Raw genomic sequence first — 17,141 nt, forward strand, 5'->3', positions numbered from 1 at the left:
GGGAGAGATTAAGGGAGGATAGGAGGGCAGTGAACTCAGAGGAGAGAGAGCATGATGAATTGAGATGGAGCTCAAATCACCGAGGATGAGAAGTCACACGGTGAAGAGGCGGAGGGGGGAAAGGAGTCAAGATATCTCGGTGAGAAAATCAGCACACCGCAGTCCACAGTTGAATGTGTGGCTACTTCAGTGATATCTGCAATGCATCCCCCACAAGCAATGGCTTTGGGCTTCGCTATTGAACTTTTTTCTCTGGTTTCCAGATGCTGGCAGAACATTTCAAGTGATGCATCATCAAAGGCTTCAGATTTCATAACTGCCATCAGATATACTGTCATGCAGATTAGTTGGCATGGAGTTTCAAAGTCCAGGAGCTGGAGGATGTCTGGAACTGCATAGATAAGGGTGCTGTCCAACGTTCCCGCTGAGCTGTGCGGCTACACTGCACTCTGGAGGTCCCGCGCAGGCCACTCACCGGCTTTTTCAGGGAAGAAACTGCGCATGCGTGAAGATTTGAATGGGCCGCGCACCCACTCAAAGGGACCGCTCACGAAAAAAAAATGAGGGGGAACATTGGTGCTGTCTCTCTGGACAGCTCCACACTTGGACCCTCCAGTCATTCCCTGCCACTGATTCTGCATGATTAATGACACATGTACAAACAGACAGCTCCGACAGCTGCAGATGTGATACAACTAGTAGCTGTGTCATCTAAAGACCAAACTCAAGGAGACACCTTAGTCTGAATAGGCTCCAAATGACATGAAGTATGCAACCATCTCTCTGACTTCAGCCATTGGGGAAATCACATAAAAGGAATAGTAAATTAAGTTCATTTCCACATAATTCATAAGGGTGATTCTGCAATCCTGCACATCTGGCAGGGAGCAATGCTTGTTGGGATTGTGGGATCACTTAATAAAACCACGTATTAGGTCTAGAATAGGGAGGCATAATGATGCACAACAGTAGGACAAAACACACACCACTTATGAGGATTTTTTTCCTAGCATTTTAGCAGTTATGTGTTCAGAGAGTGTACTTGCTACTGTCTTGGGTAATGGCTCATCATGAGGAAGAAAAAGGATAAATGGGACATCATCTGCAGCACTTGCCAATACTGAATAGCAGCCAGCCATTGTATGGGGTAGATGACTGTTTAGGCATTGGAAGCCATGGAATACTTAAAGATTTGATCAATTAGAGCCCACCTAAAGACTCATGTAAGCTATGTAGGTTCTTCTATGTGACTTTGTCTGTGTCATGGGGTTTTCTCTTGGTCATACTGTGGTTTGTTCTTCTCATAATGGCTTTCTGCAGTGTAAAATTGCATACATGCAGCACACCGGATTAATCACAGAAATCACAGAAACCACACAATGCAGATAGAGGCCATTTCGGCCCATCGAGCCTGCACCGACACATATCCCACCCGATCCCCGTAACCCCATACCAACACATATCCCACCCTATCCCCGTAACCCCACGTATTTAATCCCCCTAACACTAAGGGTCAATTTATCATAGCCAATCAACCTAACCCGCACATCTTTGGACTGTGGGAGGAAACCGGAGCACCCGGAGTAAACCCACGCAAACACGGGGAGAATGTGCAAACTCCACACAGACAGTCGCCCGAGGCTGGATTCGAACCCGGGTCCCTGGCGCTGTGAGGCAACAGTGCTAACCACATAAGGCTTTTGCAGAACTGCACTGCAGTACATCTCCTAATTGGTTAAGGCACCTGAAAGGTTGCTTTAGGATCACTATGATATGCTTTATTATATACTGGTGGCTACATGTGCCTAGCTATAGCAATGCTCAATTTTAGTCTGTGGGTGATAGATGTCATTATTAGCCATGGTCCCGAACAACCAACTCTGCAATCTTCTTTCTGAATCAAATAATTCAAGCATGCTTGATTGCCTAAGGATGAGGGCATTCTGATTTTTCCCAGGGTAGTGGGCATTGATATGCATGATTCTGTGCTGTTGGTCATGCACTGCAACAACAACTTGCACTTATATAGCACCTTTAAAGTAGTAAAACATCTCAAGGCGCTCCACAGGAGTGTTATCAAACAAAATTTGATACCGAGCCACATAAGGAGATATTAGGACAGAAGAGAAGTAGGTTTTAAGGAGCATCTTAAAAGGAGGAAAGGGAGGTAGAGGGGTTTAGGGGGGAATTCCAGAGTTTCAGCAGCAGATGAGCTGAGGCAGGGGCGGAGTCAGGCGATGTTGCAGAGGTGGAAGTAGGCAGTCTTGGTGATGGCGCAGATATATGGTCGGAAGCTCATTTCAGGGTCAAATATGACACCAAGGTTGCGAACAGTGTGGTTCAGCCTCTGACAGATGTTAGGGAGAGGGATGGAGTCAGTGGCTAGGGATCAGAGTTTGTGGCGGGGACCGAAAACAATGGCTTTGGTCTTCCCAATATTTAATTGGAGAAAGTATCTGCTCATCCAGAACTGGCGGTTGGACAAACAGTCTGACAATTTAGAGATCGTGGAGGTGTCGAGAGAAGTGGTGGTGAGGTAGAGCTGGATGTAGTCAGCGCACATGTGGAATCTGACGTTATTTTTTCAGATGTTGTCGCCGATTCTGATTTGAAGCCAGAAAAAATGACTTCTGTCCTCACAGATAAACAGCAGCAGGATGTTTGAGAATTTCTTGCACATGGCATAGCTACATATTGGGGGAGTTATATCCCTTATGGTTCACGTAGACATAGATGTGGCCTGTAGAGCCACATGTATTTCATCTATGACCGCCCCAGTCCCTCGGACTTGAAGGAATCCTGCCATGTGCAAGAAATTCACAGTACAATCATCCTGCTGTTGTTTGTCTGTGAGGACAGAGGGCATTGTTTGCTTTCAAATCAGAATGTTACTTATTCTCAGCGAGGCTCCGAGCACGGAATTCACCTCTGACCAGCAGTGGTGAGACGGTGCAAAGTGGGTGTGAAATCAGTATTGCCCATCTCCATTCATAATTCCAGCCCCACTGCTAACTTAATACAATAGCAAAATACTGCGGCTGCTGGAAATCTGAAACAACAACAGAATATGCTGGAAAAACTCAGCAGGCCAGGCAGCATCTGTGGAGAGAGAAACAGAGTTAACGTTTCAGGTCAAAGACCTTTCGTCAGAACTGGAAACAAGCAGGAAAAGGAACAGATTTTAAAGCAAGTTTAGGGGCTGGGAAATGGGGGAGGGGGTGAAAGAACAAAAGGGAAGGTCTGTGATAGGATGGAAGGCAGGAGAAGAAAAGAGGCATTAAGAGATATTCAAGGCAAGAGAAGATGGTAATGAGACAGGTTAAAAAACAAAGGATGGCTCTAGATGGAGTGTGAATTGCGCTGGCAGAATGAAAGACAGCTGCCATGTGGGGGGAAAAAAAGTACCAAAAAAAATGTGGATGAAAAATGTGATAGGATCTGAAATTGTTGAACTCTATGTTGAGTCCAGAGGGCTGTAAAGTGCCTAATCGAAAGATGAGGTGCTGTTCCTCGAGCTTACGTTGAGCTTCCATGGAACTATGCAAGAGGCCGAGGACGGTGAGGTCCGAGTGGGAATGGAGCGGTGAATTAAAGTGACAGGCGACCGGAAGCTCGGGGTCCCCTTTACGGACTGAACAGAGGTGTTCCGCAAAGCGGTCACCCAACCTGCGTTTGGTCTCCCCAATGTAGAGGAGACCGCATCGTGAGCAGCGAATACAGTATACTAAATTGCAAGAAGTATAAGTAAATCGCTGTTTCACCTGGAAGGGGTGTTTGGGGCCCTGGACAGTGGGAAGGGGGGAGGTATAAGGGCATGTGTTGCATCTCCTGCGCTTGCACGGGAAGGTGCCGGGCGAAGGGGAAGGGGTGCTGGGAGTGATAGAGGAGTGGACCAGGGTGTCGCGGAGGGAGCGGTCCCTACGGAATGCTGAAAGAGGAGGTGAGGGGAAGATGTGTTTGGTGGTGGAATCACGCCGGAGGTGGCAGAAATGGCAGAGGATGATCCGTTGAATGTGTAGGCTGGTGGGGTGAAAGGTGAGGACAAGGGGAAATCAATCGTGGTTCCGGGAGGGAGGGCAGGGGTGAGGGCAGAAGTGCGGGAGATAGAACGGACATGGTTGAGGGCTGTGTCAACCACAGTAGAGGGGAATCCCCGGTTGAGGAAAAGGGAAGACATGTCGGAAGTACTGGTACGGTCAGAGCAGATGCGGCGGAGACGGAGAAACTGGGAGAATGGAATAGAGTCCTTACAGGAGGCGGGGTGGGAGGAAGTGTAGTCCAGGTAGCTGTGGGAGTCAGTGGGCTTGTAGTGAATGTTAGTCAATAACCTATCCCCAGAGATGGAGACGGAGAAGTCGAGGAAGGGAAGGGAAGAGTCAGAGATGGACCATGTGAAGGGGAGGGAAGGGTGGAAATTGGAAGCAAAGTGAATGAAATTGTCTAGTTCAGGGCGAGAGCAGGAAACGGCACCGATACAGTCATCAATGTACCGGAAAAAGAGGTGAGGGAGGGGACCCGAGTAGGACTGGAACAAAGAGTGTTCCACATATCCCATGAAAAGGCAGGCATAGCTAGGATCCTTGGCAACACCTTTGATTTGGAGGAAATGAGTGGAGTCAAAGGAGAAGTTGTTCAATGTGAGAACAAGTTCAGCCAGGCAGAGGAGGGTGGTGGTGGATGGGGACTGGTTGGGCCTCTGTTCAAGGAAGAAGCGGAGCGCCCTCAGGCCATCCTGGTGGGGGATGGAGGTGTAGAGAGATTGTACGTCCATAGTGAAAAGGAGGCAGTTGGGGCCAGGAAACTGGAAACTGTTAAAGTGGCGGAGGGCGTCGGAAGACTCACGGATGTAGGTGGGAAGAGACTGCACAAGGGGAGAAAAAAGAGTCGAGATAGGAAGAGATAAGTTCTGTGGGGCAAGAACAGGCTGAAACAATGGGTCTACCAGGGCAGTCCTGTTTGTGGATCTTGGGAAGGAGGTAGAAGCGGGCTGTGCAGGGTTGGGGAACTATGAGGTTGGCGGCCGTGGGGGGGGGCGGGGAAGATCTCCAGAGGAGATGAGGTCAGTGGCAGTCTTGGACACGGTGGCTTGATGTTTGGTAGTGGGGTCATGGTCCAGGTGGAGGTAGGAGGAGGTGTCGGAGAGTTGGCGTTCAGCTTCCACTAGGTAGAGGTCGGTTCGCCAATCAACAACAGCACCACCCTTGTCAGCAGGTTTAATGACAATGCTAACTTTATGTGCCACTGCTGGTGAAAAGCAGCAGATGATTTACCTCACTGTGTTTGCGTATTATAGGGCAGGCCTGATTTTCCGATTGGTTATACGCAATAAATTGGATGGACATAGATGTATTATGTTTGATTTCTACCCATTTAGCACCCCATCCAGTTTTGCAGTCGGAACTTGTACGGACGTTGGAAATGCACACGTTTTTAGTTTGTTATATTAAAATTTTATCACAAATATCTCATTTAGGTGTCCAGAAATCTCTGGCATTTATACCGGTATATCACTTAGCCATCTAAAGTGTGTCCAGGATTGCTCGGCAAAGAGGCATTTAAGGAAGTGGAGCCATTTCATTTAATTCTAACAAAACTTTGAGGCTGTATCTTTCATTTTTTTAGATGTTCAATTTTTGATGTATACTGTCCATGGTGCTGAACTTAATCACCATGGCTGTGTGCTATACTTTCAAACGTTTTTAAGGATCCTCTTAGTTAGTAGTAGCATATAGTGGAATTATTAAAAGAGACATAAAATGGGGAAAATAATATATATATTGATATATTGAGTATCAGTAATAAGAATATAATATATTGGTAATATATTGATTTCAATGGAATGCCAGACAGTGAAGATGAAGGTGAAAATCTACCCCATTGTGTTAGGGTGATACAAGTACAGATACGCTAGGTTAGAACATTCTCTTTGATTTCTGAAACCTGAATTTGAATCAGCCCCAGTGATGAACAAAGCCTCCTTTTCCTTTCCGCTGTAAGGATGCTATGTAAAATTGTGTTGAAAACGCTCATCCAGCAGGCTTACAGCACAAACCTTTCCACTAGTTCCATGACAGTTCTTATGGAAAATGAAACTATTACACAGGTGAAGTATTCTAGGATGATTCCAAGCCTATGTTCTGGTGGTGAAAGGGCCATGGCTTTTGTCTACTTCACTACTTAACTTTCCTGAATATTATTTATGTTAATCAAGTGGCAAACATGTGTTGATCATAATTAACATGTAGAATAGCAATTACACCAATGCCTGTTCTGACACAAGTTGAAGCACAAAAATGCTACCATAATAAAACCCTTAGTATACATATTGAACATTTTTATTACAGTAAACTCTCTCATTTTTTTCTCCTCAGGTCACATATCTGCTGCAGCTGAGAGCGAGGACAAGTGGACTGTTACCAATAGAAAGAAACAGCTTCTTTAAAGAAATTGTGGGACCACACTGCTTTGAAATGTGAGTTTGAAACATATAATTTTGTCCACTGGAGAAAAACAGTTAGTCTTCCTTTTTTTTTATAAAAGAGAAATTTAATTTCCCCCAGCGGTTTCACCAATGCTGTAGTGAGGCAGCCGCTAAGAGATCATGCAAGCATAGTCTAGTGACCGCTACCTTCCAGTTGGCATTGTTGGTATCAAGCTTGAAATTCACCACTTCATATTACAGAACATTGCTGCTCTCATACCAACTGCCTTTTGTTCATCATTCAATTCTGTTAATAAACGCCAGTTGCTATCTTATAATTACATTTTTAGAATATGAATATGATATAAATTTAACTTTTGAAGCACATTTAGGCATACCACCCAAGGGCAGCTTCTTTACCTGCAGCCTTGCAGATGGCACAACATTTTAAAATCATTGTTCTAAGTCAGTATTCCTGGAATGTTGATAGTTGCCTCACAGCGCCAGGGACCCGGGTTCAAATCCGGCCTCGGGCGACTGTCTGTGTGGAGTTTGCACATTCTCCCCGTGTCTGCGTGGGTTTCCTCCGGGTGCTCCGGTTTCCTCCCACAGTCCAAAGATGTGCGGGTTAGGTTGATTTGGCTATGATAAATTGACCCTTAGTGTTAGGGGGGATTAAATACGTGGGGTTACGGGGATAGGGTGGGATATGTGTCGGTGCAGGCTCGATGGGCCGAAATGGCCTCTATCTGCACTGTAGGGATTCTGTGATTCTGTACATTAGGAACAGGAGTAGGCCATTCAGCCCCTTGATCCTGCTCCACAATTCAGTTAGAACATGGGTCTGTACCTCAACTCCATTTACCCGCCATTGCGCCATATCTCGATAACCTTATCCAACAGAACTCTACTAATCTCAGTCTTGAAAGTTCCAATTGTCCCCGTATCTGCACCCTTTTGGGGTATAGAATTCCAGATTTCTAGTACTTTGTGTGGAAAAATTGCTCCCTAATTTCGCTCTTGAATGGCTTAGCTCTCATTTTAAGATTATGTCCCCACATTCTTAATTCCCCCACCAGAGGAAGTAGTTTCTCTGTATCTATCCTATCAAATTCCTTTAACATTTTAAACACCTCGATCAGATCACCCCTTAATCTTCTGTACTCGGGGGAATACAAGCCAAATTTATGCCCTCATAATTTCACCCTCTAAGTCCCCAGTATCATTCTGGTGAATCTGTACTGCACCCCCTCCAAGGCCAATATATCCTTCCTGAGACGTGGTGCCCAGAACTGAACGCAGTGTCCAGATGGGGGTCTCACCAAGGCTCTATACAACTGAAGCATAACTTCCTCCCCTTTGTATTCCAGCCCCCTTGAGATAAAGGCCAACATTCCATTACACTTGTTAATTGTTTTTGTACTTGTCTACAAGCTTTAAACGATGTGTGCACTTGGACTCCCAATTTTTTTGCTCCTCTAGTTCCTAGTTTCTCACCACAGGAAACTTTGTGCTATCCGGCACCCACGGGACCGAGCTGCTGCCGTTGCCTAAAAAGTGCCGTACTCTCCAGAGTTAATGTTGAGAGATATGGAGATTCTTATCTCCGTATTTGACAACAAACACTGTTGCTTAGCAACAGCTTCTAAACACTTGGGTGTGGCCCTAAAGCTCTGTAGCTGAAGCTGTTGCTATAGCTACAGACCTTGCACAGCTTGACTGCTCAAACAAAGCAAAAAAAACAAACAAAAAGAATAAAAAACGGCTGCTGATTTTTACCGGTGGCTCCAGATTGCCGGATAGCTCACCTCCGGATAGCACAAAGTTTCTTAGAAAATACTCTGATTGGGCCAGAATTTTGGGTCGGAGGCTTCCTGCGGGTGCAAGCCCCCGACCTGAACTTACCTAGCGTGCCTGCCGTTGTGCTGTGGGCCCGCGTGGGATTCCGATCCTGGGCCTCCTCCAACTGCCGGCACGCAGTGCTTGTGTATCCCGGGGCATAGTTAGTTCGAGGCGTCCCCTGGGATCACGTGGGCCATGGGGAGCCAATCGTAGCAGGGAATCTCTATTCATAGATTTGACAGGAAGACCTGTCAAATCTATGAATAGAGATCGGCCCCAAAACATAACTAAAACATCAAATAAATTTTTTAAAAATCACATTTTTAAAATAACTATAAATTACATAAAATAACTATTTTAAACAATAATTTAAATTTTTGAAAAAATTAATTACAGTTTTTAACAGGGCTAAAAATAAACTTACCTTTCTTTAAAGTATTTTAAAATAATATACCTGTGGAAAAAATGTTTTAATTTTACTTAATTCACCACTTACCTTGTTAAAAGCAGGCCTTGCGACTGCTTTTTAAACACGCAGCTGCTGGAGACTTACCCTCCCGAAGAAACCTGTAAAAAAAAACGGAAGTTCCAGGCGTACGTGCTGCCTCTCCGGTGCACGCATTCGACCTGTGAACCCCTTCCTTCAAGGGAACGGAAGTTCCGGTTTCCAGCGCACGCGCAGTGCATGCACGAAACTGACACTTTCGTTGGCCCTACGCGCGAGTACACAGCGCGTACTCACCCGTGGGGACCCGAATTTCTGGCCCAATATTAACTTTATTGGGTCCAAAGTGGATGACCTCACACTTGCCCACATTGAACTCCATCTGCTATAGTTTTGCCCACTCACTTAATCTATGTCCCTTTGCAACCTTCTGCTTCCATTTGCACTACTTACTGTCCCTCCTAACTTAGTGTCATCTGCAAACTTGGATATACAACTGGCTATTCCTTTATCCAAGTCATAAATAAATATGGTGAAAAGTTGAGGCTCCAGACAGATCCCTGGGGAACACCACTTATCATATCCTCCCAATCTGAGTAGCTACCCTTTATCCCCACTCTCTGTCTCCTACCTCCCAACCAATTTCCAACCTAAGTCAAAAGGCTACCACCAATTCCGTGCGCTCTCATTTTTGCCAATAATTTTTTGTGTGGAACTTTATCGAATGTCATCTAGAAATCCATACAGATAACATCCATAGTCACTTACTTGTCTATCTTATTAGTGAACTCCTCCAACATAGGAACAGGAGTAGGCCATTCAGCCCCTCAAGCCTGTTCCACCATTCAATGAGATCATAGTTGATCTGCGATCTAACTCCATATAACCAAAGGTATTAAGGGATTTGGGTGGGTAACAGAAAACTATCAATCTCCAATTTAAAATTAACACCTGATCTAGCATCAATTGCCATTTATGGAAGAGAATTCCAAACTTCTACCACCCTTTGTGTGTAGAAGTGTTTCCTAATTTCACTCCTGAAAGGTCTGGCTCTAATTTTTAGACTATGCCCCCTAGTCCTAGAATCCCCAACCAGTGGAAATAGCTTTTCTCTATCTACCCTACCTGTTCCCCTTAATATCCTGAAAACTTTGATCAAATCACCCCTTAACCTTCTAAATTCAAGGGAATACAACCCTAATTTCTGTAATCTCTCCTCGTAACTTAACCCCTGAAGTCCGGGTATCATTCTGGTAAACCTACACTACACTCCCTCCAAGGCCAATATATCTTTCCGAAGGTGTGGTACCCAGAACTGCTCACAGTGCTCCAGGTATGGTCTAACCAGGGTTTTGTATAGCTGCAGCATAACTTCTGCCCCGTTGTACTCTAGTCCTCTAAATATAAAGGCCAGCATTCCATTAGCCTTCTTGGTTATTTCTGTACCTGTTCATGACATTTTAATGATCTATGTACCTGAACCCCCAAATCTCTTTGGACATCCACTGTTTTTAGCCTTTCACCATTTAGAAAGTACCCTGTTCTATCCATTTTAGGTCCAAAGTGGATGACCTCACATTTGTTTACATTGAAATCCATTTGCCACAATTTTTCCCATTCACTTAATCTATCAATATCCCTTTGTAATTTTATGCTTTCATGTACACTGCCTACAATGCCGCCTATCTTTGTGTCATCGACAAATTTGGGTATATGATGTATATTTGGATATACTGTGAATAGTTGAGGCCCCAACACAGATCCCTGCAGGACACCATTAGTCACATCCTGCCAATTTGAGTACCTACCCATTATCCCTACTCTCTATCTCCTGCTGCTCAGTCAATTTCCTAACCAGGTCAATAATTTGCCCTCAATTCCGTGGGCTTCTACCTTAGATAATAGTCTCTTATGTCTTCTGGAAGTCCATATAAATAACATCCATAGACAATCCCCTGTCCACTACTTTAGTCCCCTCTTCAAAAAATGCAATCAAGTTTGTCAGGCATGACCTATCTTTCACAAATCCATGCTGGCTCTCTCTGATCAACTGAAAATTTGAGGTGTTCAGTCACCCTATCCTTAATTATAGACTCTAGCAATTTCCTGACAACAGATGTTAGGCTAACTGGTCTATAATTCCCTGGTTTCTCTCTCTCTCACCATTCTTATAAAGCGGAGTGACATGCGCAATTTTACAATCTAAAGGGACGGTTCCTGAATCTAGAGAACTTTGGAAGAGTATAGTTAGGGCACCTGCAATGTGCTCACCTACTTCCTTTAAAACCCTGGGATGGAAACCATCTGGCCCTGGGGATTTGTCACTCTTTAGTGCCATTATTTTCTTCATCACGGTTATTTTACTTACGTTAATTTTAATGAGTCCCTGTTCTCAATTCAATAATAGTTTCTTTGGGATTTCCGGTATGCTATCCACTACTTCTACTGTAAATACTGATGCAAAGTAATTATTCAACATGTCCGCCATTTCCCCATTGTCATTGACAAAATCACCACTTTCAGTTTTTAAAGGGCCAACATTGCCTCCTGACCACCCTCTTTTTCCTAATGTAACTGTAAAAATTCTTCGTATTGATTTTGATATCCCTTGCAAGTTTCTTTTCCTACTCCCTTTTTGTAGCTCTTACTATCTGTTTTGTGACCCTTTGCTGTTCTTTGTATCTTTCCCATTCACCAGGGTCTGTGCTATTTTTTGCATTTTTGTATGCCCTTTCCTTTAGTTTTATGCTGTCCCTTACCTCTTTAGTGTCCATGGCTGATTTTTTTTGCCAAGTAGAGCTCTTTTCCCTCAGGCATATAAACTGGTTCTGTATCACGTTAAATTCTTTTTAAACATCTCCCACTGATCTTCTGTCATTTTACCCATTAACAGATTTACCCAGTTTACTGTGGACAGTCTCTGCCTCATCCTGTTGAAGTTTTAGCCTTGCCTAAATCTAGAATCTGTGTAGCTGTTTTGCATTTCTCCCTTTCAAATGCTACATTGAACTCGATCATGTTATGATCACTATTGGATAAATGTTCACGCTGTTAGGCTGTTAATTAAATCTGGCTCATTACTAAATCTAATATGGCTTGCCCCCTTGTTGCCTCTAGGACATATTGTTGTAGTAAACTATCCTGGACACACACAAGAAATTCACTACCTTTCTGACAGGTGCTAGTCTGCTTTTCCTAATCTAGATGAAAGTTAAAATCCCCCATTAAAACCACTCTGTCTTTGCTACACACAACTAGATTAATCAGACATGACTTACCTTTAACAAAGTCATGCTGGTTCTCTCTGATCAGCTTATATTTGTTCAAATGCTCAGTCACTATCCTTACTGACAGATTCAAGTAGCTTCCCCACAACTGACAAACAGACAAGCCTGTCATTACCTGGTTTCTCTCTCCCATCCTTCTTACGTGAATAACGGAGTGATATTAGCATAATTGTTATATAGTTGTTTTTCACTATTATATTTAGCAATTTACCACTTCTTGGCTTATAAAGGAGGCACGTGAATGGGTGTTCTACCAAAATAATACAGAATGGTTCCTTATACGGTATTAGAGCATTGCTAGGCAGATTGGTTGGGGGATGAGATTGTACGTCGAGTCCTTTAATAAATCTGCTCTCGTCAGTTCCCCAGTGTTATACATGCAGAGTTCATTGTTACTATTCAGTCATATAGTCAGCCTTCTGTTTTATTTCTGTGTTTTTGCAGCTTTAGAAACCCAGGTCTAATAGTATGCCACTAACCAGAACATTCAATTTTTGCTGATAGCATGCTGAAGTTATGATTGGTTGATTCCCCTGTCAAATGTTATAGTGTCTTCTGAATGTGTCCTGCCAGGCCTGGATGTCTTCAATCAAATTTGAAAACAGCATTCATCCAAACAGAATACTTTTAAAATACTACAATAGCACCATGGACAGCATACATTAGGACAGCAATAAAATCAGGTTATCTTATTGGCTCTATTTGTAAATGAACTACCAGCTGGAACTGAGCCCTACCAACCATGAAGGTTTTAGGTTCAATCCATGCACTGTGCTAAGTTATCTGATTTCAGTCAGGGTAGTGGTAGGCTAGGAAGGGGGAAATATTAACCTGGGTTCCCGTTCCTAATCACCATCAAGTGACACTTTCAATTAAAGCGTGTATATGGATTTGCGGATCCACCTCAGCTGTGATGCTCTCTATGATTAAAAAGCCCCTTGATGCAGAGTCTAGGTTGAAACATTGAGAATAGCATATTAAGATCTATTCTGAACAATATTGCATTAATACAACATTTGGAAGCTTTAAATCAAGAGGAACCTGGGTTGTACAGCTAAGAAGAACTAGTTCAGACTGATGCCTTGAAAGTTTCCTCTTCTTCTTAGCTGTACAAATGCTAAAAGAATTTAGTTTAGGTAGTGTCAATGTAACTCCCAATGGGTACAGCCACAAATTGGCCAATAATTTGGCACTAACAGGCTGCAAATTGGAACTCTCACTGAGGGAGACCACCAGGAAAAAGTAAAAGAAATAGAAAATGTTAACTGGTGCCATTGCAGGTGTTCTTCTATAGTTTGAGTTAAGTCGCATTGTTGGAATTGAATAGAGAAAACAAAAGTTTACTCTTCCTTCAAGCAATGTTTTACCTTAGCTGGTAGTACTTGGTGTTGATATTGGCGCTTAGATTTTCCAATCGATAAATCTGATTTACGTTCATAAATTGGGTTGAAACAATTGGAAAGTTAAGTGGCGTTCTCATGTCAGATCTCCACCCATCACCTGTCATTTCCAGCGGGCACATAGAATGCTTGGCCATTTTTGAACAATTGCTTGCAAATATGGGGATAACGATGTCATGACATCATATGCCCCATTTACTAACACTTCTACTACATTTGTGCTATTTTATCTTCTTGCTTCTTAAAACAAGCAACTAAAATGGGCATCCAGGGTTGTTAGGAACTCAGCAAAAAGTGGAAAAGGACCTAATTAGCTCAGCATCAACATTTGTAGTATCATTTCCAAGCGTATTTTGACACATTTTTGAGATTTTTTTTTCTGTTTGCAATTACTTTGACATTTGCTATTGGGCCATTTGCAGTGAGCTTGTCATACCACCTTACCCCCCATTTCACACAGGGTATAATGGATTTAACAGTGGGAATTCCCCTGTATCTTTGCTTTTTGGAAGAGGAGGAAGATGTCAGATTGGTCAGACAGCATCAGAGATAAACAGCAACCACTTGCCAATGCCCCCAAATATATGGGCAAAGCATATACAGGTACACTATCCCTTATCCGAAAGCCTTGGGACCAGCTGAGTTTCGGTTTTCAGAAGGTATTATTATAAGACTGGGAAATTTGTATTTAATATAAATGTTAAAAGTTCAGGCTACCTCTTGCGACTGTTCCGTGTCTCATTCCCCTTCCTGCTTCTCTGGAAAGCCGGATATCGGCTGACTCCTACTAAGCTGGCCCGCAAATCAGGTCGGGGGTGGGGGGTGGTGGAGAAAAGAATATCGGACGGGCCGCGGGTCGGGGGGGGCGGGGGGGAGAGAAAAGAATATCGGACAGGCCGCGGGTCGGGTCAGGTCGGGTCGTTTCGGGGGGGGGGGGGGGGAAGAGAAAAGAATATCGGACGAGCCGCTGCAGCTATCGGACGGGCCGCTGTATTGTTGGGTTCACTCTCCCGGTACCTCCTTCACACTGCCCGGCTCGGCCTGCAATCTCCTACCCAGGAGGGAGCTCTGTGACCCTCTGCCCTGCTCAGCGTAAGTCGTGCGCCACTCTGGTCATGTCGTGCACACGACTTACGCTGAACAAAAAAACTTTCGGTTTTTAGAGGTTTTCGGTTTTCAGAAGTTCGGATAAAGGATAGTCTACCTGTACCTGCCTTTGTCAGAGCAGCAACATCTATGGAAGTTTTGCTTTACAAAGGAAGCTGTCAGAGTTATGCGACATGCTATTACTGGATCTACAGCTCATCACCACCACAGGCATCAACCACCAACATTGCCAGTTGCTATTAACGTCACTACTGCCTTTAATATTTACACTATGGGCACATTCCAAGTTGCCACTGGAGTTCATGCTCCCTTGCTCAATACTACAACCTATGTCAATAGGAAAGGATTCCATTCTCTCTCAATGTGGAGTTCATTAGCAACAAGCAGTGCTAAAATTTGAAAGTGAATGCTTGCTTGCCTAAGAGTTGTCACAATGCCCTTGTTTTAAGGCAGACCACTATGCCAGTAACCTTTGACCCAGAAAAGCAAGTCTCCACTTGGCTTGTAGATCAAAGCTATTCTTTGTAGTCATAGCTCAAGACACAGTAACAGTTTCAGACAGGAGAATACCTTCAGTCCATCTTGCCCACCTATCCACAGTATTCCCTTGGAACATTTCTAATAACCCTGAATCCTATTTGTTGACAAGAACATGTCTAGTCCCTTCTTGTATCCCATTAAGGTTTCTTGTTCCACTATTCATGCTGGTAATCTGTTCCACATATATACCAGCCTTTAAGTAAAAAGGTTTTCCTCTTGCATTGCCTATTGTCGTCCTTAATTTGTGTTTAAATTCTCTGCATGGGAGAAAAGTTTAGCTGGATTCAATGGCCTAGAAATCGGATACTGCCCGAAAACGGGTGGTGTCATGGCTCAGCGCAATTAAGCTGCACCGGGTCAAACTGGGCTAGGTAGCATGCAAAATATGTGCGCAGTCCTCATTAACATGCTTATAGCGCTGATGTCAGCGCTAAAACCACTGCTCACTGGCTTACTGCTCAACAGGTGGGCCAATATCAGGTTCAGTCTAATTCCCAGTCATGTTTAGCCTAGGCTTTACTTAAAGGGGAGGTGCATTGATGCAACAGCACCTCATTGTCATTCCACTTGGAAGTAGAACCTACTACAAAGAGACGGCTAAGCCTCAGCACAGGGAGAGAAAGACGATTCTCAGACATGGCTCTGGAGATGGCCGTGGAGAGGAGGTGAGCTGTCCTCTTCCTGCAAGCCGACAGGAAGCCATTGGCTGATATGTCCAGAAGGCTGTGGCGGGAGATATACGATTATGTGACGGCCATCAGCGTGGTCCCCAGGTCCTCTTTACAATGCTGCAAGAAGTTTAATGAACTCACACGGCAGGTCAATTTGAGTGATGGCTTCAGCAAATGCTATATCCCACCATCAACAGCATAAGCCTCACCACACTGCTCAATGCACCACACCCCAGCACTCACCTACCAACAATCTCTACCTATCACCACTCAGACCGCACAATCATAGCTTCACTTCACTCACAACCTTACCGCTGCTGCAACACTCTCACCCACATCCCACACCTTGCACACACTTGACAGCTATTCAACTATGACAGGCACATCACCCAAGCACATTGCACCACACTCACTCACAAACTTCCCTTTCTCTTGCAGGCCAAGGTCGCGCATAATCACCGGGAACAGCAGCAGAAATGCGAGAGGCAAGCTGCCATACAGGCCGAGCCAACTAGAGGAGCGAGTGCTCGACATCAATGGACGGGAAGTCATGGAAGCCGTGGCAACGGGCGAGGTTCAAGCCCTTGGGGGCAACAACGGTATGCTCATTCCTCATCCTTCTTCTCACATCCCACTTCCCCCTCATCCCACAATTTCTTCTCACTTACAAGCTGCTGATGCTCTAAGCATGCATATCTGGTTTCTCCCCTGATGCGCTATCAATTACTCATAAAAGACGGAGAGTTAGGAGAGTAACTAAAGGCTTTTATTCGCAAAGAACAGAGCATGCCTCTCGTGGTTGACTGGGTTCCAAGAAGGCAGGGGGCTGCAGGTCAATCACCTTTATACCTGGGCCTGTGGGTGGAGCCAGCCGAGACATGTTGAGGCATGCATAGGTACAACAGTGTGCAACAAGAACAACAACACCAGTGAATAACAATAACAGTGGTTTACCACATTCACCCCTTGTTTAAAATTGAGTCCGGCGGGGTGAAGTGTACTAAAGGTTCGTGTAAGTAAGTCTAGCAGGTGGCCTTGTATGTCGTCCTGATCGTCGTGGTGGCGGCGGTGATGGTGCAGCATCCAACGTTGAATCTGGCGTCTCATTGAGTGGTTGGGTGGTCAATGATGGGTCCTGGGGCTGCGGCATGCCGTCTAGCGGGGTTGGGTTGTGGGTAGTGGTGGATGGCAATGGTAGTGTTTCAGGGGCACCCAAAGGTGCGAGATCTCGTGTGGGGGCTGTGTCCTCCCGCCCGTCCGGGTACGCTATGTAAGCGTACTGGGGGTAGGCGTGGGTAGTGGTGGATGGCGAGGGGGGTGTTTCGGTAGCACCCGAAGGTGCGAGGTCTCGTATGGAGACTGTGTCCTCCCGCCCGTCCGGGTACACCACGTAAGCATACTGAGGGTTGGCATGGAGGGGCTCACCCT

General features: G+C 44.8%; 1 protein-coding gene across 1 annotated transcript in view; it reads right to left on the reverse strand.

The window, feature by feature from the left end:
• The window catches only part of LOC147114117 (gamma-aminobutyric acid receptor subunit beta-2), a 437,828-nt gene that overhangs the window by 237,224 nt on the left and 183,463 nt on the right, over window positions 1-17,141 (reverse strand). The gene's annotated exons all lie outside the window — the stretch shown is intronic.

The sequence above is a fragment of the Somniosus microcephalus genome, chromosome 8 (genome assembly GCF_052327205.1).
Source record: "Somniosus microcephalus isolate GS21.2 chromosome 8, FLI_Smic_1.0, whole genome shotgun sequence".
In the NCBI taxonomy this organism is placed as follows: Eukaryota; Metazoa; Chordata; class Chondrichthyes; order Squaliformes; family Somniosidae; genus Somniosus; species Somniosus microcephalus.